General features: G+C 46.7%; 1 pseudogene; it reads left to right on the forward strand.

Moving 5' to 3' along the window:
• The first annotated feature begins 257 nt into the window (after positions 1–257).
• Positions 258–21,864, forward strand: part of LOC121002450 — an 81,111-nt pseudogene continuing 59,504 nt past the window's right edge.

A 21,864-nucleotide genomic window follows, 5' to 3' on the forward strand; every position in this document is an offset into this window, starting at 1 on the left:
GCAGTCAGTGTTTAGGCATATATGAAATATTAGACCAACTCACTCTAAGCTGCATTGACCATCAAGAATACTCCCTCTTCACCATAGACCACCATGCATACAGACAGTAAGGGGGTTTTCGGCCTCTTATATATAAATGGCCTATCCTCATTTGCCGTGCACACGCAATTTTTTCAGAATGTTCTTTTATCGAATTTTTCAAATAGTGTTTATACATAATTTTCATTCTCTCAGCAGTAAAAAAAAAAATAATCATAATGTCAGATGTTGTTTCTCAGATGGATAGCATTTCGGTCATGGTGTCCTTTATCAAGTCTCATCTCTGCGAAAAAGAGGAAGAGAGGGTAAGAAAAATGGAATGAAATAAAGTAAAGGTGAAGGAAAGAAAAATAAAAAGTAAGAAATGAAGATAAAATTACCACAAAATAAAAGTGACCTGTGTAGATAAAGGTCAAACAATATATCTGGAGCAAAAGTCATACAGAACAACAATAGCAGGTGTATGCAGAAAATCAGAAGAGGTCAAAATGGTTGGGAATATGCATGTGGATATAAATCAACATATGAGTAGTAGGTAGTGGGATGTATGTATAGTACATGTGGACGAATAAGGAGTATAGGAAGGGAGAGTGTGGGTAGTGAGGAGTGTTATGTGTGTATGTGTATGATATACATGTGTATATGTGCTTATTTAATATGTATAGGAATGATGACCAGCAAGAAAGCATATAAAAGTAATATAATATATGATATGGTGCCTTGTATGGTATATTGTGTGGAAAAAGAGGGAAATAAGAAAGAAAAAAGAAGACTGATGACTATTAGAGCAACAACAATTAATGCTGGGAAAGATGATCGAATATGGTAAGTACTCATGAGGGGGCATTTGGGCAGAGAGAAGGTAAAGTGGTGACCCATATGTGAAAATGGAGAGGAATAGATCTGGATGTAAAGAGTCAAGACAAAACGTTAAATAATAAATAAAGACTGCAATGGAGCAAATGAATCAAATGCAGATGGAAAATGGAGGAATATGGGTAGAGAAGAAATACGTATATAGTGTCCAAAAGGAGAAAGAGGGGTAAATAATGGCCCTGAAAATAAATGAAGGGCACTTACCTATGAACAACATGTGCCACAGAGTGCATCTGAGGTGAGGGAAAGGGGGACTGGCCAGACTGTTTAAATAATGTGATGCGCCATGTAGCGTCACTGAATCGGGCATGCACAGACTTCGTAATCATGAAGGACACGATCACATCACGTGCGGCGCAAGCATGCGCACTAGTGCTGGGGTGTATATTGTGGTAATATCACTGGGTCATGAAAGTCAATGTGAAGCAGTGCACTCAGGTGATGGACCAAGGTAATATACACCCATGCTCCGATGCTCGCCCTGCGCTGTATTGCGCTGGGCAAGGGCTTTTTTGTTTACTTTGGTACACTGCTAGGTGGAGGCTTCCGACCAACAGTGTTGCCGCTGACGTCACTGGCTCTGATGGGCTGGCTTTAGCGCTGCCCTTAGCCGTTTTACAGGCTAGGGCAGCGCTAAAGCCCGCCCATTAGTGCTGGTGACATCACCGCGCTCACTGATAGACTGAAGACTCCACATAGCAGTCTCTATGGAGAGCCTGGTACGTCACATAATTCAGCACAGGGCAAAGGAGAGCATCAGAGCATGAAATATAGGGGGGCAAGAGGGGTGAAGATAAGGGTTATGTCTGAGTTCAGCTCTGAACCCAAACAACCCCTTTAACTCTCTCACTACCATAGACCACCAGGCAGAGAAAGAGACATTAATTCTTTCACTATCCAAAAACACCGGGAACTTTGACATTAGCCCTTTCACTGCCACACATCACTATGGTTGTAAACAATAACCTTCACTCTGCTAGCTCTGGTTTTTGTATAAAACCATTTGGCTGGTTGCTACGTGGCCTTGTTTATATGCTGCTAATATATATTTAATACATTTTTATATTGCTGTGCTTAAAATAAGCAGAATCCAAGTCCCAAACTCCCCAGCTCTCTAGCTACAAAGCTTAGAGGAAACAATGTCTATAAGTTAATTGCATTCTCATAGTGTGTAGGCTGGCATGGTTTGTTTTTATAATACATACCATGGGTGAGCTTGATACTGGAAGAATTTGTTTGGTAGCTATAAAACAGTAACAAAAATCCAAGATTCTAGATAACCAATGTTTTTTTTATGGTAACCAAGGTATTTTATGTTAGGTCTGGTCAGCTGCAGGTCCCCTTTCATGCTTTTTTTATGCTTCAAGAATCTATCATGTCTATTTACATAAAATATTGTGTATATTGAAAAAAAATGTTTTACAAGCTTAAACATTGGGGTCATTTACCAAAGACTAGCCGTTTGCACTGGTCTTTGATATGCCACTGGAGGATGAGCTTAATTTATTACTTGTCATGTATTAAGCACATCCTTGACAGTCCATGCACCTAGATTAAAATCTACTCCCGCTAGTAGCTGAAGTACATTAGAATTACCATATATGCCCACCCACACCTTTGACCCACCACTTCCCCTTTTCAAAAAATTGCCCCAGTTTCTGGCAAAAGGTCCCCCGGTGTCTCAAATGAAATAATCATATTCACCAATCTATAGCTAGAGCCTCATTTACGATTTTACTAATTTCAGATTTCACTTGTACGGTAAATAATTTTTTAAAGGGAATCTGTCAGCTCTAAAGCATCCCAAACTAGAGTAAGTGGTGTATAGTGTAAGTGAAGCCGAGTCCAATTAGTTAGTTTTTAACTTTATTCATTTCGGTTCTATCACTGTGATCCAACAAACCAGCAGAGGACTTCTGAGCTCACACACATAATGGAGAGAACTCAAAGAGAAGGCCTCTCAATTAGTGTTGATCGAGCACCAAAAGGCTCAGGTGCTCGAGTAGAACAGCTCGGGATGCTCGGGTGCTCTACCGAGCACCCAAGCACAATGGAAGTCAATAGGAGAACCCGAGCATTAAACCAGGTACCCCCTGGTCTGAAGAAAACAGCATGGGGACGATGTCTGGATGCATCTTGGACTCCCAGGTCGCTGCTTTGAATGATGTTGTCCGAGTATTACGCCACTTTTACAGACTGACAATAATACACACCAAACCGAAGATAAAGTAGATTTTAGAGGAAAAATTGTTAGGAAACATTCTTTCCTGTATATTTACTTGTATATAAAGTGCAAGTGTGGCAAAAATTACAAGGAATATGTCACAGAAATTGTAAGCTATTCATTTAAAATTTAACTTTTAATAGATAGTATTAAGAGAGATATAATTTTTCCAAAATTTCTTGATATATAATCACTTGATATATGATCATTGCCAGAATAAAGGTAGAATCAGGACCCACCATGAACTTTAGTGCAGTAGGTCATATGATAAGAGGGTAAGAGGTGTAGCACTTACAGTTAGATGTTTCATTGGTGAACTCCGGTGAGGTCAGGAGGAAAAGTATCCCTATTGATACCCTAAGGTGTCTACCCCTGCCTACAGGCAGAGCACCCGCCCCGAAAGCACCCGCCCCGATGCGCATCATCAGCCACTGCCAGCATATAGCCACCATCCTTCGGCTACGTGAATATTACCATCATGGTCCCCTGAAGAACCAAGGACTGACTTGGGGAAACGCGTCGGGACAATTACAAGCTTCCATCATTTAGGACTGACATCTTTGTTCTAAACTAACAAAGGAGAACCTTGAACCCACCGTGAGGTAACACCCAGGGTCACGTAAGGGTAAGAAAAGGGTTTAGCCACCGAGAGGTGGGGTCGTCCCTTTCGGGGCGGGTGCTCTGCCTGTAGGCAGGGGTAGACACCTTAGGGTATCAATAGGGATACTTTTCCTCCTGACCTCACCGGAGTTCACCAATGAAACATCTAACTGTAAGTGCTACACCTCTTACCCTCTTATCATATGACCTACTGCACTAAAGTTCATGGTGGGTCCTGATTCTACCTTTATTCAGGCAATGATCATATATTAAGTGATTATATATCAAGAAATTTTGGAAAAATTATATCTCTCTTAATACTATCTATTAAAAGTTAAATTTTAAATGAATAGCTTACAATTTCTGTGACATATTGAAGATAGCTTTTCAGAATATTATATGACCCTCTGTGATTGTGAAAAATTACAAGGAAGAAGCACTCCGATACAACCTGTATATCACATAAAGGAGAACCTCATTCACATTGTGGTACAATTGTTCAGGTAGTGGGACTCCTACACTCATAAAGCCTAAGCACTAAGTGAAAGGGCTGCCAAAAATTATAAGGAACCGGCACTCAAATACACCCTATATTACACATAAAGGATGGCATCATACACATCCTTGAAAAATTATGATTGATGGACTGCTGGTGACACTCAAAAACATTAGGAGCAAGGGCCTGCTGGTGACCCTCTAAAACATTAGGGGCGAGGGCCTGCTGCTGATCCTACCATCTAAAACATTAGGGGTGAGGGTCTGCTGCTGAGCTGACCATCTAAAACATTAGGGGTGAGGGTCTGCTGCTGAGCTGACTCTCTAAAACATTAGGGGCGAGTGCCTGCTGCTGATCTGACCATCTAAAACATTAGGGGCGACTGCCTGCTGCTGAGCTGACCATCAAAAACATTAGCGGTGAGGGTTTGCTGCTGATCTGACCATGGAAAAAATTATGGGCGAGTGCCTGCTGCTGATATGACCATGGAAAAAATTATGGGCTAAGGCCTGCTGCTGAGCTGACTCTCTAAAACATTAGGGGCGAGTGCCTAATAAGTAGTGATGAGCTGCAGGGGCAATATTCAAATTCGCAATATTTCACGAATATTTGGGCGAATATTCGCCATATATTCGAGAATTCACGAATTCATGATCTCCAGGCATTATTTTCTTGATTCGCGATTACGAATATATTTTACGATATTCTAAATATTCGCGAATTCTCGAAGTGCCGATATTCACGATTTAAATTCGCAATTCCAATATTTGTGATCAACAATACTAATAAGCCAGTTGATATGATGGAGAAGGAGCCGGAAGATGCGAAAAGGAAGTTTGAACCATATACGCTTTTTTGGTGGAAGGGTGCATGTGAATACAGTGTATTCAATATACCATAAAAGCCACATTTAAAGTGCCTTTATGTTCAGCCGCTTTCCTCTGGTGGAGTAGAGAAGTCAGGGGCAATCCAGGCCTTGTTAATTTTGATAAGAGTCAAACTGTCAGCATTTTCAGTTGACAGACGGATGCGCTTATCAGTTATTATGCCCCCAGCAGCACTAAATACCCACTCTGACAAAACGCTGGTTCTAGGGCAGGCCAGCACCTCCAAGGCGTAGAGCTCCAGTTCGTGCCACGTGTCCAGCTTGGACACCCAGTAGTTGTAAGGCACTGAGGGATCATTGAGGACACTGACATGTCTGCTACGTACTCCTTCACCATCTTCCAAAACTTTTCTCTCCTTGTGACACTAGGACGCGCATCAGGGTGAGGTTGCTGGCAGTGTGTTATGAAACTGTCCCAGGACTTGGAGAGTGTTGCCTTGTCTCTGTTGGAACTGCTGTGTGTTCCTCTAGTCTCCCCTCCTCGGTTGCCTAAGGAACTACGTACTCTGCAGCCAGTGTTGTCAGCTGGAAATTTTTGGAGCAATTTTTCCACAAGGACCTTCTGGTATTGCACCATTTTGCTAGTCCTCTTCACCACATGAATGAGAGATGAGAAGTTCTCTTTGTAGCGGGGGTCGATAAGGGTGAACAACCAGTAATCAGTGTTAGCCATGTGTGCCAAAGTCCCAACAGACAAGACTTCGCTGTCCTCATCAGGAGGATGAATCTCAATCTCCTCATCCTCTTCATCCTCTTCGGCCCATCCAGGCTAAACATATGGAAAAACCTGCTGTGGGTACTACCGTCTGTAGCAGAGGCAAACATCTCCTGCTCCTCCTCCTCATCATCATCCAATTCGCGCTGAGAAGACGAACGGAGGGTGGTCTGTCTTCATTGTGAGCAGAGAGCGTTTCAGTAGACACAGAAGTGGGATGGTTACGCTGATAATAGCGGCATTGCCACTCACCATTTGTGTTGATTCCTCAAAGTTGCGTAAAACCTCACAGATGCCCACCTGTCGCTTGTGAACAGCGGAAGCTGACTGGAAAGGCGACGACCATGTTGCAGCTGGTATTCTACTACTGCCCTCTGCTGCTCACAAAGCCTGGCCAACATGTGGAACGTGGAGTTCCAGTGCGTGCTCATGTCGCACAACAGTCGTGAGTTGTAAATTGCAAGCGCTGCTGCAGAATTGCCAGACCGGCGGCAGCTGTAGATGACTTTTGGAAATGGGCACACATGCGGTGCACCTTCACCAGTAGCTCAGGCAAATTGGGGTAGGTTTTGAGAAACTGCTGAGCCACTAAGTTGAAAATGTGGGCTAGGAATGAGATGTGTGTGAGTTTGTCGAGCTCTAAAGCCGCCACCAAGTTACGGCCACTTCCCCGTCCCTTACTGCTCGTCTTCTGAATATCAAATGGTTTATATGCTTGCAAGTATGTCACACATACAGTAGCACAGGTTTTGTAAGTGTATGCGCAAATAAATTAAACTGAATGTCACTGATACTCTATTTAGGATGTTCGAACGTTATACAGGAGATGTAGCGCAGGTAATGTCGCTGTCACCAGCGGCTAATAAAAAATTACTGGGAATGTTACAGCTATTTGGGATGTGCAAACATTATACAGGAGATGTAGCGCAGGTAATGTCGTTGCTGTCACCAGCGGCTAATAAAAAATTTCAGGGAATGTCACAACTATTTGGAATGCACAAACGTTATACAGCAGCTAACGTTATACAGAAGATGTAGCGCAGGTAATGTCGCTACTGTCACCAGCTGCTAACGTTATACAGGAGATGTAGCGCAGGTAATGTTGCTGCTGTCACCAGAGGCTAACGTTATACAGGAGATGTAGGGCAGGCAATATCGCTGCTGTCACCAGCGGCTAACATTACACAGAAGATGTAGCACAGGTAATGTCGCTGCTTCCACCAGCGGCTAACGTTATACAGGAGATGTAGCGCAGGTAATTTCGCTGCCCTCATCAGCGGCTAACGTTATACAGGAGATGTAGCGCAGGTAATGGCGATCCTGCCACCACCGGCCAAGAAAAAATTACAGTCAATATCTGATAACATCTACTGAAAATCTACACTGGATGTCACAGATATTTTTACTATGTGCACACGTTAAACAGGAGATGTAGCGCAGATAATGTCGCTGTCCGCAGCGGTCAAACAATTGCAAGCTATTTAGCGAGGTTGCGTTAAAAATATATATTGTTGCCAGATACAACAATAGTCCTTAAAAGGACTTTTGGGTCTCTAACAATTGCACACAATTTAGCGAAGGTTGCGCTAAAAATATACATTGCTGCCAGACACAACAATAGTCCTTAAAAGGACTTTTGGGTCTCTAATACCAACCCTGCCTAACAAAAAAATAAAATTAAATTCCCTACACTATCTGTCCCTTCTACAGCACAGCTCTCCCTGAATAAGACTGAGCCGAACCACGTGTCATCGGGTGCTCTATAGCACCCGAATTTCGCGTTCCGGCCAGCCAATCACTGTAATGCCAGTAACCAACATGGCTACGACATTACAGTGAGTGACAGTACTCACGGTACCTGCACGTTCATTGGCTGCGTAGCAGCCAACAAACGTGCGGGGAGGAGACTTGCACTCAAGCACACGCGGTATTCGGCCGAACACCGCGATGTGCCGAGCATCGTGATGCTCGAGTCGAATTGGTGTTCGGCTCAGCATGCTTGATCAACACAGCATTTTACTGTGGTTTGTTGGAGCACAGCTTCGGAATTCAAGTGAGTATCAAGATAAAAATTACATAGTATCGGACTCAGCACCACTTACACTATACGTCGCTTGCTCTAGAATGCTTGGTGTTTCAAAGGTATATTTTTTGGACTATAAAATGCCCTTTTTAACTATTAAAAATCTTTGCTAAAAAATGCCTGTGTCTTCAGGGGCGTAGCTAAAGGTTCTTGGGCCCTTGTGCAAGAGTTCAGCTGGGGCCCCCATCCCTCATTCCTATGTGGCCTGGGCCAGGGAAACACATTGCCTTTGTGCTGCCTGAGAAAAATTTAAATGGCACCCCCCATGCCAAATTCTTGACCAATTCCTTCCCTCCAGCCAGAGGTGTAACTTGACCAGCATGCACTTTCTATCATATCAGTGTCTTCTTATGTGGCACAAGGGTCTTTGTGTCCCCTCAGGCTCCTGGTCCCTGTAGTGACTGTTACCTCTGCACCCAGCTACACCCATGTGCGTCTTATAGTCCACAGTCAGGATGGTCCAAACCTCCCTGACTACTTCCATAACGATCTGGTAGAGCACTCATAAAGAGCTTTGCTGGATCAATGAGAGATCCCACTTCTCTCTCTTCCTTTCTTATACCACTCTGTGTGATCTGTGCAGGCAGGAGAAGAGGGTAAGTAATTCTGAAGTTCCCCAAATAACAGGGAAAGAGATCAAAGCTCTTGGACCTTTCATGATGTCAAGAGTGAGAGAAGCAAAGTCAGGATGAGCTTACAGTGGGTGTCAGTGATGTGAATGTGAGTTTTTATTAAAGGTAATAGTGTGTGCCAACTGTATAAGCAACAGAGCTGTGTGCTTAGCAGAGCTTTCTGTGTATATAATGTGCTTGTGTGTATGTCTAATGTGTGTGCTGCAGATCTGCATGTGTGTATTGCGCATAATTAGGTTATTGGGTCATTTACTCAGGGCCTTACCTTTAAACTTCCAGATTTTATCCCAACTCCAGCCTTCTTCCAAATAAACACACACAGCCGTTTTATTAATAAAATAAATACATAACATAAATAAATAACATTAGAGGGAGGTCGTAGAAGCTCTAAAAATTTACCATCCATAAAAACAACAACATGGCACTTGCCGCCAGCTGTCGAACACCAGCTCAGAGATACCAACTGATGGACGCCTCTCCAAACCTGCCAAGTGCCTCAACTATGAGAGTCCAGCCCCACCAATGAGGCCCTCCCATTTTCAATACCATCCTATACCACCAGCTTCTAGGACCCCTACCTCCCTCAAGCCTGCGCGTTCCCCCACAACCGTAACACCCTTTTAATACCTCCTTGCAAATACAAGGACCACAATTCAATGCCCACCGCGTTCAAGTGGACACCATCCGCCCTCCAAAATCCTCCACTCCCCGACTCCAAATCAGGATGCCTGACCGCCACTGCCCCATTCCGAGCCACAAATTTTCAGATCGCCCTGTTTACCTAATCCGCGCCTTATTGAGGCGCTCCACCAAACGTGCCTCCCACCAAGTTTTCCGAGGAACTATATCGGACCGGACCAGACCGTTATCAAACCCGGAAACAGGGACCACAGAAGCAACAAATCTAATTTTATATCTTTAATCAATTACCTGCAATACCTAACCCCCAAGTCATTACCCCCAACATGCAACACCAAGATGTCTGGAGGATGATCCAGGCATGCAAAACGGTGCACTTACCTCAACACACTACCCCACAACATTCCTCTGCCACGTACTACTGCAATGTCCCTACTAAAACCTAACTGCCGCCAGTTCGGTCGCACGTCCGCCCGCAGCGCCCCCCAAAAAACAAAGGAGTGCTCGAGAATCCACACCAAAACCGCAGCACCTACAACACAAAACAAATCAGCTAATTAGTAATACCTCAACCAGTCAACGCCCTTCCAACCGAACATAAGACTTAAAACTAGAAGATTCCCATCTCCCAATACTCTTAATCACCTAATCGCTCATGCCCAACCTGGCCGTCTCAATTGCCGCACCAATCCGGAAGGAATGACCCGTAAAATCTCTAGAGTCCATTCCCATAGCTCGTAAACATTTCCTAAAAACTGCCACAAATTGGAAACGCGACAGGAATGACCCGTCCTCATGCCTCAAAGGGGGCCACCCCCCCAAAGCTCACATACGACCTGTATTCTCGCAAACAATGGACCGGACATAACAAACACCCGCGAACCTCAAACAGCGTCACACTATAACCCCTACCCTCCCTATCCGTCTTAGACACCCGAAGATGCACCACCACCCTGTCACCATACAAGTCCACATCGTCTCCAAGCAAACCACCCTTACTACTCACACTACTACACACCAATTCCCCTAACCGAAACGCCCTGAAAAAAGCCAGGGAAAATGCCAGCTTAAACAGCGTCACTTCAATCTCTGGTCTTGCAAACCGAACCCGCCTAAACCCCTATCCGTAACAACAACGCAAACAAAACCGATCTCTTACTATCCACCACGCGCCTCCCCCTTCTACAACCTTTTAATACCTGCCGAACCAAAAATGTTTTAGTAACATCCGGGAGGCCCCGCAATTTAAACCCGAAAGCCAAACCTGCCATAAAGCGATTCACCTGCGCTACTGACCATCCCTTTCTAAGCCGTATTCCGCAAAAATAATAGCACAGGAATCTCACCCTCATCCACTCCCACTCCCAAATCCTCACACCATTGTTCTCAACTGCTCCATGCCTTACTGTAGGCCAACCATGTACCAGAGCTCAACGACTCCCTCAATAACCCCTCCACCATACCTCCAAGAGCTCCCAAAGAGACTCCGGACACACCAACCCTTCTGCCTCCGCTTCTGGGGCCAACTGCTGAAAACGCTCCCACTACAAACGAGAAAGAGAGTCAGCCACCCCATTATCAACCCCTGGCATATGAACAGCCACAATCCAAGCGTTAAGTGATAAACAACGAAGAACTAAATGTTGCAATAACCTAACCACTGGAGGAGAAGAAGCTGTCAAACCGTTAATTGCCTGCACCACCCCCAGGTTATAAAATGAAAACAAACTTACCAATTTTTAAACTTGTCCCCCCAAAGCACCGAAGCAAGCACTATCCGAAAAAGCTCGAGCAGCGCAACATTCTTAACCCAGCCTTTCATCACCCATGACTCAGGCCATCTCCCCGCACACCACTGCCTGCTGCAGTACACACCAAAATCCACTCCCCCCGCAGCGTTCAAATATAAATCAAAACTATACACCGCATCACCCATCACCAACGCCCCCTACCTTTAAAATGCTTCAAAAACCAATCCAAAACCGCCAAGTCACCCTTCAACTCGCGACCCAGCCTAACAAAATGATGCAGCGCAACCAAAATCCCCCCCCCATAGCCAACGCCAACCTCCTAGAAAAAATTTGACCCATCAGAATAATTCGACAAGCAAAATTCAGCTTCCCTAACAAGGATTGTAAATCCCGCAAACGAAGTTTGGGAACCCTTAAAGCCCTCTCCACTACCATTCTCAAATCCTGCACCTCGTTCTCCGGCAACCGACACTTCATTTTAACCATGTCAATAAAAATACCCCAAAAACTTAACTCCGTCATGGGCCTCACAGTCTTACCGTCCGCCAACGGTACTCCAAACGACTCAAAAACTGACTGCAAAGTTGACAACAATAACGTACACACCCTCGAATCCGCTGGACCCAAACATAAAAAATCATCGAGATAATGTATAAGCGACGAACAACCTGACACATCCTTCACCACCCATTCCAGGAATGAACTAAATGTTTCAAAGTATGCACAGGACACCGAGCACCCCATCGGTAAACACCTATCAACAAAATACCCGCCATCCCAGAAACAACCCAACAAATGCAAACTGTCCGGGTGAACGGGCAAAAGACGAAATGCCGCTTCAATGTCCGTTTTCGCCAACAATGTCCCCGGGCCCAATTTTCGCACCCAATCCACAGCCGCATCAAATGAAGTATAGACCACTGAACAAAGCTCAGGATCAATACCCTCATTGACCGACGCCCCTTTCGGAAATGATAAATGATGAATTAGCCGAAACTTGTTCGTCTCCCTTTTGGGCACCACGCCCACTGGGGAAACCCTCCAATTAACTAACAGTAATTCCACGCAAGGCCCATCCATCCTCCCCAGCGCAACCTCCTTAGCCAATTTGGCCGACACCACCTCCGGGTGTTCCAACGTTGAATGCATATTTTTTGGAACCTCAATAACCAACTCCCCCGGGCGAGACGGAATACTAAAACCCTCATTAGTACCTTTCCTTAAAAATTCTGCCGCACCCCAGTCGGGGTATCTATCTAGATACCGTGCCATCCCATCCACCCGCACCAGCGTCCGACCCTTTCGCAACGGCCTCGCCCCCTCTCTGTCTCGCACCCCAGAAGCAACGGCTAGCCCCGTGACCTCCCCCGTAGGATGAACATTCATGTTTAAATTTACATTTCGTCCTGAACTTACAACTTCCTTTGTTAAACAGAAAGCACAATCCCTTAGCCGCTGCTGCTGTAAACCCGTAATCGCCTGACCCACCCTGCTCCCCCCGAAAGGGCTGCCCCGACCTCACTGGTGCCATCACCCTCATCCATAACCCTATGTCCTTATGGTCCCACCGCATGCTAGGGTGGACCGCCTTCCTCTGACGAAACTGTTCGTCATACCTAAGCCACCCAGAACCCCCATAAACTCTATAAGCCTCCCCAATCGTATCCAAATAACGAAAAAGCGCAGAACAACTGTACGGCACTCTCACCTCTATCATGCTCACTAGTATGGCAAACGCCTGAAGCAAATTTGCAAAAGTGTGAAGTATCAAAAGATACCGCCGCTTCTCCTCCTCTTCTTTCCTAACCCCATCCCTCTTACCCAAATCCAGATTAAAAGGCTCCAAGGGGAGGAGCAAAAATATTTTGACGTACTCCCCTTGCCATATCCTCTCTCTCACCTCCTGCTTCAAGATGCGCCCAAAGGTGACACTCGGAGCACACATACACCTCCCCTCTCGCTGCATCATCTACCCTGGACCTATCGTCCTCACCCCCCGCCTGAATTTGAACTGACACCGAACCCCCAATCCAGACACCTGAACCCCCACTTGCCCCACTGACCCCAGGCCTGCAGGGGCGCTGCCCCTGACACCCCTCCCACCAGACCCCACTCCGGCTAAACCACATAATAACCTCCCCAACCCCCAAGCGCCTCATTCTGACCCGCGCCAAAGCCACCAAGTCCCGCACGCTGAGCTATTGCAAGGAATGCCCCCAATGCTGCCTCATCTGGCTGCCAGGGTGCTGTGAACCCCACAGCTGACACTCCGGAATCCTGCTGCTCCACACCAGATGTCACCGGCATGACCACTCCAGACGCCAACGACGCGCTTGCACGCCGCATGCCAGCCTCTACTGCGCTGGATGCGCTCTGCGCCGATCCAGATACCTCCTCTTCGTCTCTGTGCACAGCCTCGTGTCTCCCGCTTCTGCTGCCTCTCCCGCGCTGATTAGGCTTCCCCCCCAACGAGAGGAGGGAGCCTGCAGTACCAGGTCCTGCCACCGTGCCACCTGCCACCGAGGACGGGGTACTGGTCCCCCCGCCCTGCACTGGATGCCACTGACATACCGGGTTCCTCCCACTCTGGGAGGACCTGGAGGGAGCAGAAACACTGGCCTCCCGGTGCGGAGGGTCTCCTGAGGGGCTCCTAACTCAGCGCTGGACCATGGGGGTATCCTCCAGGCTCAGGCACGCCAGCGCCCATACCAGCCGCGGCCGTCTAGCACTTGACAGTGGGCTCGCTGTCCCCGCCGCCTCCCCCTGCAACCCTCCCCCCTGTTCTTGGAGCCAATTTGGGCCCCTGGACTCCGCTGCCGCCCGCAACTGCTGCAGCATCTCTTCCACGGAGCTGGACGTCACTGGTGAGTGCACAGTTCCTTCTCTCCACGAAAATGGCGCACGCTCCTATGCCACCCCTTTGCTTATTAACCTTAACCCACCCCTTTTCTATAACCCTTCCTCACCTGACTGCCATTAACCCCTTACAACCCAGGCCTTCCTACCCAAAACCTATCATGACGGCCTCCCCTTAACTCCATCTTAGTCCGCCCTCACTTACTGCAATGGTGTATGTATGTGTGTTGATGTGTGTATGTGTATATATAATATGCGTAATTCAGAGCTATGTGTGTGTACTTGTATGTCATGATCAGGGAGAGTAAAAAAAAAAAAAAACATTTTAGCAGAACAAGCATGGCAGGAATGACAGGAGACAAATTTATCGTAGGCTAGGACACGACAACATGTGTCGCGCGGCAATAAGTCGCACGACACATAGGGCACAAATACAGTGCAACAATTTTTATAATGGTAGTCTATGGTGTCGCACAGCAACATGCGACATGCTGCGACTGCAACGCGACAGTCGCTGAAAAATTCTTGAATAGATTTTTTGCGACTGTCGTGTCGCAGTTGCAGCATGTCGCATGTCGCAGTGTGACACCATAGACTAGACTGCCATTATAAAAATTGTCACGCGACAAATGTCATTGTGTAGACCTAGCCTTACTTGGATGGGTATATTTATTGAGGTGACCAAATGTGTCACTGACGTTTTTTACAATGGTCAGACTTCATTTAACCACCAGGGAAGGTTTAATAAGTCTGTGGTGTGACTTATGTCAGGAAAGTCTTATAGTCTGAAAAATACAATAAAAATTCCTGCCAAATACAGGACATATAAATTCTGTACCTTTCCTATGCACTCGAAACCAAAATGATCACAATCAAGTCCTTTACCTTTATTGTAATTTTACATTCAGAATCCATCAGATGCAAAGTAGTTGACATAGCTAAATTGCCATAAGCCTGTATGTAAATGTTATACAAGTCAGGGTCAGGAGTAGGTGAGCCAGGTTATCACTCTGTACTCTCTGTACTATATGTACAAACATGTATGACTGTTGTACTATGAATGTGGTCAATGCTAAACATGTGCACTGCGTACAGTGCTTCCTAAAGAGACACAGATATATTGTTTAGGACTTTTCTTATTTTACTCTCTATCTTTAAATGGTAAATCAAATAATTGTCAATTCTTTACCGAAAAACCACATTCTTCACATTATCAACACAGTAATGTTAAAATCTTTTTTGTATAAAATTTTGAATGCAATGTACACATAAGTATAAGAATTATTCCTAAGTAGTGATAAACTAACCTGTAGAGGTTCGGGTTCGCCGTGTTTGGCCAAACTTCAGGTCAAAGTTCGCAGCCCAAACTTGACCTGAACTCGAACCCGAGCGCCACTTAAGTCAAAGGGGACCCAAACTTCGCTTTATTATTTTCCGTTCTAACATAGTTATATCAGAAGATAACATAATACTTAAGATGGAATGCAAAAGGGACACCTTTAGAGGCATTCCATTTTGCATTCCATCATAATAGAAGTCTATGGGAGAATAACGGATTAGTTATGCCGCCCATAGACTTCTATTATGATGGAATGCCTCTTAAAGGCTTCCGTTTTGCATTCCGTCATAATAGAAGTCGATAGGCAGCATAATGGATCTGTCCTGCTTAACTCCTGCATAACTGAAACCAGGACTGATCCATTATGCTGTACATGGATCTGCGACAGCATCCAGAGAAATTTCATGGGTATTGTCGTATGTCTGTGAACAGCTTTGACTTGTTGTTAGCGTCTCTGAGCCCTGGCCTCACATGCCAGGACACAAATATGAGGCGCACAAATATGAGGCAGATTTTTGGCAACTGGGAATTCATATTTTTTTCTCTGCATTTTGAGTTCCTGCTGGGAGTCTCAACGATTTCTCAGATCATTCGTCAAACCTGTGTCTTGATTTGGCAGTGACTCTGGGACACAGTAATGGATCCGAATTGCTGAGAGTTTTTATGCTGATGCACAGTTTCCGAACTGCACTGGGGCACTGGATGACAAACACATACCGTACGTGTTAAGAAGCCGCCTCACTCAGGGTCCCAGTAATTTTACACAATATTTTTCTGCCTTGGCTGACAGTACTTACAAGTTTATAATTGTGGATATCAGGGCCTATGGGAGCACTGCAGAGGCGCGTATTTTCAGTTCTTCTAGAATGTGTGAGAGACTTCAAGCCAACCAGTTAGGTCTCCCAGAAGACTGCCAGGTTCTGTGGGACCACCGGTTCCATTTGTAATTGGGCTGATGAAGGGTTTGCTTTGGCACCACATGTCATGCACCCCTTCCCCAGACAGCTGACAGCAGACATATCTTCAACTATCAGCTGAGTAGAGCCCGTCGGTATGTTCAGTGTGCATTTGGAATACTCACACACAAGTGGAGAGTATTACTGTCATCCTTACAGATGGCACCGGAGAAATCCAAGCATGTGTGATCCTGCATAACTTAGTCAGAAATTGATTTATTAGAACCTGCTCCATCTTCTTCATCTGGAGGATTGGACCAGACCCTTCATGGACGACCTGGAACTGCCAAGCTTGCAGTTCGGGCCCTCTATGAACAATATTTTTCAAGTCCTGAAGGTGCATTGCCCTGGCAGATGGACGCAGTTCATGGCAGACTATGAAGTGATCTGGACTCTGGTCATCAGTTTTTTTGTTTTCTAGTTAGCTTTTGGGGGTTATATGTAGATAGTGTAGGGACTCGTAAGACAAAGAGGACCCTTGATGTGGGCTTGTGGGCTGGGGTTAAACTGTAGCCAAAAATGTAAAAAAATCTGTCTGTGTTTTAATTCATGTTCATTGTTGAAATGTGCATGAGAATTTTTTATTTTTTTTTGTCTACATAAACCCTCTAATACCTCTTTATAATGATATGTTTCGTACCTATTGCATGTTTACTGACATGCACCCCTCTTTATATATGTCACAACATATTTTATTTATTTAGGAGGTTATCCCAGAACTTTAGAACATTTGGAAAATCCTTTGACATGTGTATGGTTGTCTTCAAAGTATATGAACAGCCCTAGTTGTAATTAAGAGAATAAATTAAGCTACACTATGTTTATTATGTTTGTACTGCATTTCAATAAAAAAGTAAATAATGTTATTTTTTTTAATGTTATAACATATTGAATAAAAGGCCAGACATTTTCGTAACCATATTTCTTTATATGATAAAATAAAAGTAACACATGAAAGAATGGTTTTAAATTCAGCGTATATAAAAAAACAACACAACATAACTTAAACATTATATGTCCATAAGGTCTCTTAAGAATGGTCCCGGAGCATGTGCACGAGTCCCAGCAACTTTACTTTGGGGTTGTGATGGCATTCTGGGCCCTTCATAATGAGCACGGGGGCCATTTTCATGCTCCTGGGAAAAGAGGGGCAGTGAATAAGAAGAGCTGGACCCAGGATGTTGTGACCCCATGCTGTGGCCAGCATGTTGTGACCCTATGCTGGACCCAGCATGTTTTGACCCCATGCTGTGGCCAGCAGGATGTGCTTCTGTGGATAACCTTAAAGCACTGTGCTTCAAGTTATCCACAGTCTGCACCAACTCCATTACATCTATGGGGCTATCCATTATGGTGGCCACAGAAACCATGATGGATAAAAAAAATTTTTTTTCCTCTGAATATTTTTGGATAAGTGGAGCTAGCCCACTGAGCATTCACTCCTCTGTCTCGTTACTCCTTCTCTGCCTCAAGTAATCGAGCACCTGAGTATCAATCAGGGCTCGATTAGTTGTGGCAGAATCGGGAAGGTCTATAGCCCCCCCATCTCCATCGAGGATGTCTCCTGTGTATTTCGGGGCTTGATGGACCTGCAGCACCTCCCTCCAAAGCAGATTCGTCCTCTACTGTCTCCGGACACCCCTGCTGTGCCACATTTTCGGCCTCTTCAGCCACAGGACAAGGGAATTCCAGGGGACCAGCAGCTTGCTCTTCCTCCGTAGAGCTTGTAGCATTACCCACTAGTTCCTCCAGGCTGTCAACGGTGCTGTGAAGGAGAGATCATTTTTAATAAACAATGTGTGTATAAAAGGGTATGACCATACTAAACATTTAATAACCCACACTGGAACACAAGGGTCCAGCAGCCTAGTCAAAATTTTATTAACTATGTTGAGTATTGCTTGTCATTATTGAAAGGCTGGAGAACCTCTTAATATAGTTATTTTGGCTAAAAAAAGGCACCACAAATAAACCCTTCATATCTCATGTAGTGTATAAAATAAAGTACATTATTAGTAGAGTTGAGCAAACACCTGGATGTTCGGGTTCGAGAAGTTCGGCCGAACTTCCCGGAAATGTTCGGGTTCGGGATCCGAACCCGATCCGAACTTCGTCCCGAAACCGAACCCCATTGAAGTCAATGGGGACCCGAACTTTTGGGCACTAAAAAGGCAGTAAAACAGCCCAGGAAAGAGCTAGAGGGCTGCAAAAGGCAGCAACATGTAGGTAAATCCCCTGCAAACAAATGTGGATAGGGAAATGAATTAAAATAAAAATAAAAAAAATAAAAATGAACCAATATCAATTGGACAGAGGTCCCATAGCAGAGAATCTGGCTTCATGTCAGCAGAGAATCAGTCTCTTTATGCCATAGCAGAGAATCTGGCTTCATGTCAGCGCAGAATCAGTCTTCATGTCATAGCAGAGAATCAGGCTTCACGTCACCCACCACTGGAACAGGCCACTGTCACACATTTAGGCCCCGGCACCCAGGCAGAGGAGAGAGGTCCCGTAACAGAGAATCTGGCCTGATGTCAGCACAGAATCTGTCTTCATGTCATAGCAGAGAATCAGGCTTCACGTCACCCACCACTGGAACAGGCCACTGTCACACATTTAGGCCCCGGCACCCAGACAGAGGAGAGCGGTCCCGTAACAGAGAATCTGGCCTTATGTCAGCGCAGAATCTGTCTTCATGTCATAGCAGAGAATCAGGCTTCACGTCACCCACCACTGGAACAGGCCACTGTCACACATTTAGGCCCAGGCACCCAGGCAGAGGAGAGAGGTCCCGTAACAGAGAATCTGGCCTTATGTCAGCGCAGAATCTGTATTCATGTCATAGCAGAGAATCAGGCTTCACGTCACCCACCACTGGAACAGGCCACTGTCCCACATTTAGGCCCCGGCACCCAGACAGAGGAGAGGTTCATTCAACTTTGGGTTGCCCTGCAATATAATGGTAAAATGAAATTAAAAATAGTATTGAATGAGGAAGTGCCCTGGAGTAGAATAATATATTGTTAAGGGGAGGTAGTTAATATCTAATCCGCACAAGGGATGGACAGGTCCTGTGGGATCCATGCCTGGTTCATTTTTATGAACGTCAGCTTGTCCACATTGGCTGTAGACAGGCGGCTGCGTTTGTCTGTAATGACGCCCCCTGCCGTGCTGAATACACGTTCAGACAAAACGCTGGCCGCCGGGCAGGCCAGCACCTCCAAGGCATAAAAGGCTAGCTCTGGCCACGTGGACAATTTCGAGACCCAGAAGTTGAATGGGGCCGAACCATCAGTCAGTACGTGGAGGGGTGTGCACAGGTACTGTTCCACCATGTTACTGAAATGTTGCCTCCTGCTAACACGTTCCGTATCAGGTGGTGGTGCAGTTAGCTGTGGCGTGGTGACAAAACTTTTCCACATCTCTGCCATGCTAACCCTGCCCTCAGAGGAGCTGGCCGTGACACAGCTGCGTTGGCGACCTCTTGCTCCTCCTCTGCCTTCGCCTTGGGCTTCCACTGGTTCCCCTGTGACATTTGGGAATGCTCTCAGTAGCGCGGCTACCAACGTGCACTTGTACTCGCGCATCTTCCTATCACGCTCCAGTGTAGGAAGTAAGGTGGGCACATTGTCTTTGTACCGGGGATCCAGCAGGGTGGCAACACAGTATTCCGCACACGTTAAAATGTGGGCAACTCTGCTGTCGTTGCGCAGGCACTGCAGCATGTAGTCGCTCATGTGTGCCAGGCTGCCCAGAGGTAAGGACAAGCTGTCCTCTGTGGGAGGCGTATCGTCATCGTCCTGTGTTTCCCCCCAGCCACACACCAGTGATGGGCCCGAGCTGCTTTGGGTGCCACCCCGCTGTGAACATGCTTCATCCTCATCCTCCTCCACCTCCTCCTCATCCTCGTCCTCCTCGTCCTCCAGTAGTGGGCCCTGTCTGGCCACATTTGTACCTGGCCTCTGGTGTTGCAAAAAACCTCCCTCTGAGTCACTTTGAAGAGACTGGCCTGAAAGTGCTAAAAATGACCCCTCTTCCTCCTCTTCCTCCTGGGCCACCTCCTCTTCCATCATCGCCCTAAGTGTTTTCTCAAGGAGACATAGAAGTGGTATTGTAACGCTGATAACGGCGTCATCGCCACTGGCCATGTTGGTGGAGTACTCGAAACAGCGCAACAGGGCACACAGGTCTCGCATGGAGGCCCAGTCATTGGTGGTGAAGTGTGTCTGATCCGCAGTGCGACTGACCCGTGCGTGCTGCAGCTGAAACTCCACTATGGCCTGCTGCTGCTCGCACAGTCTGTCCAGCATATGCAAGGTGGAGTTCCACCTGGTGGGTACGTCGCATATGAGGCGGTGAGCGGGAAGGCCGAAGTTACACTGTAGCGCAGACAGGCGAGCAGCGGCAGGGTGTGAACGCCGGAAGCGCGAACAGACGGCCCGCACTTTATGCAGCAGCTCTGACATGTCGGGGTAGTTGCGAATGAACTTCTGCACCACCAAATTCAGCACATGCGCCAGGCAAGGGATGTGCGTCAAACCGGCTAGTCCCAGAGCTGCAACGAGATTTCGCCCATTATCGCACACCACCAGGCCGGGCTTGAGGCTCACCGGCAGCAACCACTCGTCGGTCTGTTGTTCTATACCCCGCCACAACTCCTGTGCGGTGTGGGGCCTGTCCCCCAAACATATGAGTTTCAGAATGGCCTGCTGACGTTTACCCCGTGCTGTGCTGAAGTTGGTGGTGAAGGTGTGTGGCTGACTGGATGAGCAGGTGGAAGAAGAGGAGGAGGAAGCTGAGTAGGAGGAGGAGGAGACAGGAGGCAAAGAATGTTGCCCTGCGATCCTTGGCGGCGGAAGGACGTGCGCCAAACAGCTCTCCGCCTGGGGCCCAGCCGCCACTACATTTACCCAGTGTGCAGTTAGGGAGATATAGCGTCCCTAGCCGTGCTTACTGGTCCACGTATCTGTGGTTAGGTGGACCTTGCCACAGATGGCGTTGCGCAGTGCACACTTGATTTTATCGGACACTTGTTTGTGCAGGGAAGGCACGGCTCTCTTGGAGAAGTAGTGGCGGCTGGGAACAACATACTGTGGGACAGCAAGTGACATGAGCTGTTTGAAGCTGTGTGTGTCCACCAGCCTAAATGACAGCATTTCATAGGCCAGTAGTTTAGAATTGCTGGCATTGAGGGCCAGGGATCGAGGGTGGCTAGGTGGGAATTTACGCTTTCTCTCAAATGTTTGTGAGATGGAGAGCTGAATGCTGCCGTGTGACATGGTTGAGATGCTTGGTGACGCAGGTGGTGGTGTTGGTGGTACATCCCATGTTTGCTGGGCGGCAGGTGCCAACGTTCCTCCAGGGGCAGAGGAAGAGGTCGAGGCGGCGGCAGCAGCAGCAGAAGAGGCCGAGGCGGCGGCAGCAGCAGAAGAGGCCGAGGCAGCAGCAGCAGAAGAGGCAGCAGGGGGAGCCTGAGTGACTTCCTTGTTTTTAAGGTGTTTACTCCACTGCAGTTCATGCTTTGCATGCAGGAGCCTGGTCATGCAGGTTGTGCTAAGGTTCAGAACGTTAATGCCTCGCTTCAGGCTTTGATGGCACAGCGTGCAAACCACTCGGGTCTTGTCGTCAGCACACTGTTTGAAGAAGTGCTCATCGTCCCCTGCATCGTCTTCCACCCAGTCTTGACCCCTGACCTCCTGTTCAGTCTGCACACTGCAGAAAGACGCAGCAGTTGGCACCTGTGTTTCGTCATCATCAGAGACGTGCTGAGGT

Source organism: Bufo bufo, chromosome 5 (genome assembly GCF_905171765.1).
Source record: "Bufo bufo chromosome 5, aBufBuf1.1, whole genome shotgun sequence".
Lineage (NCBI taxonomy): Eukaryota > Metazoa > Chordata > Amphibia > Anura > Bufonidae > Bufo > Bufo bufo.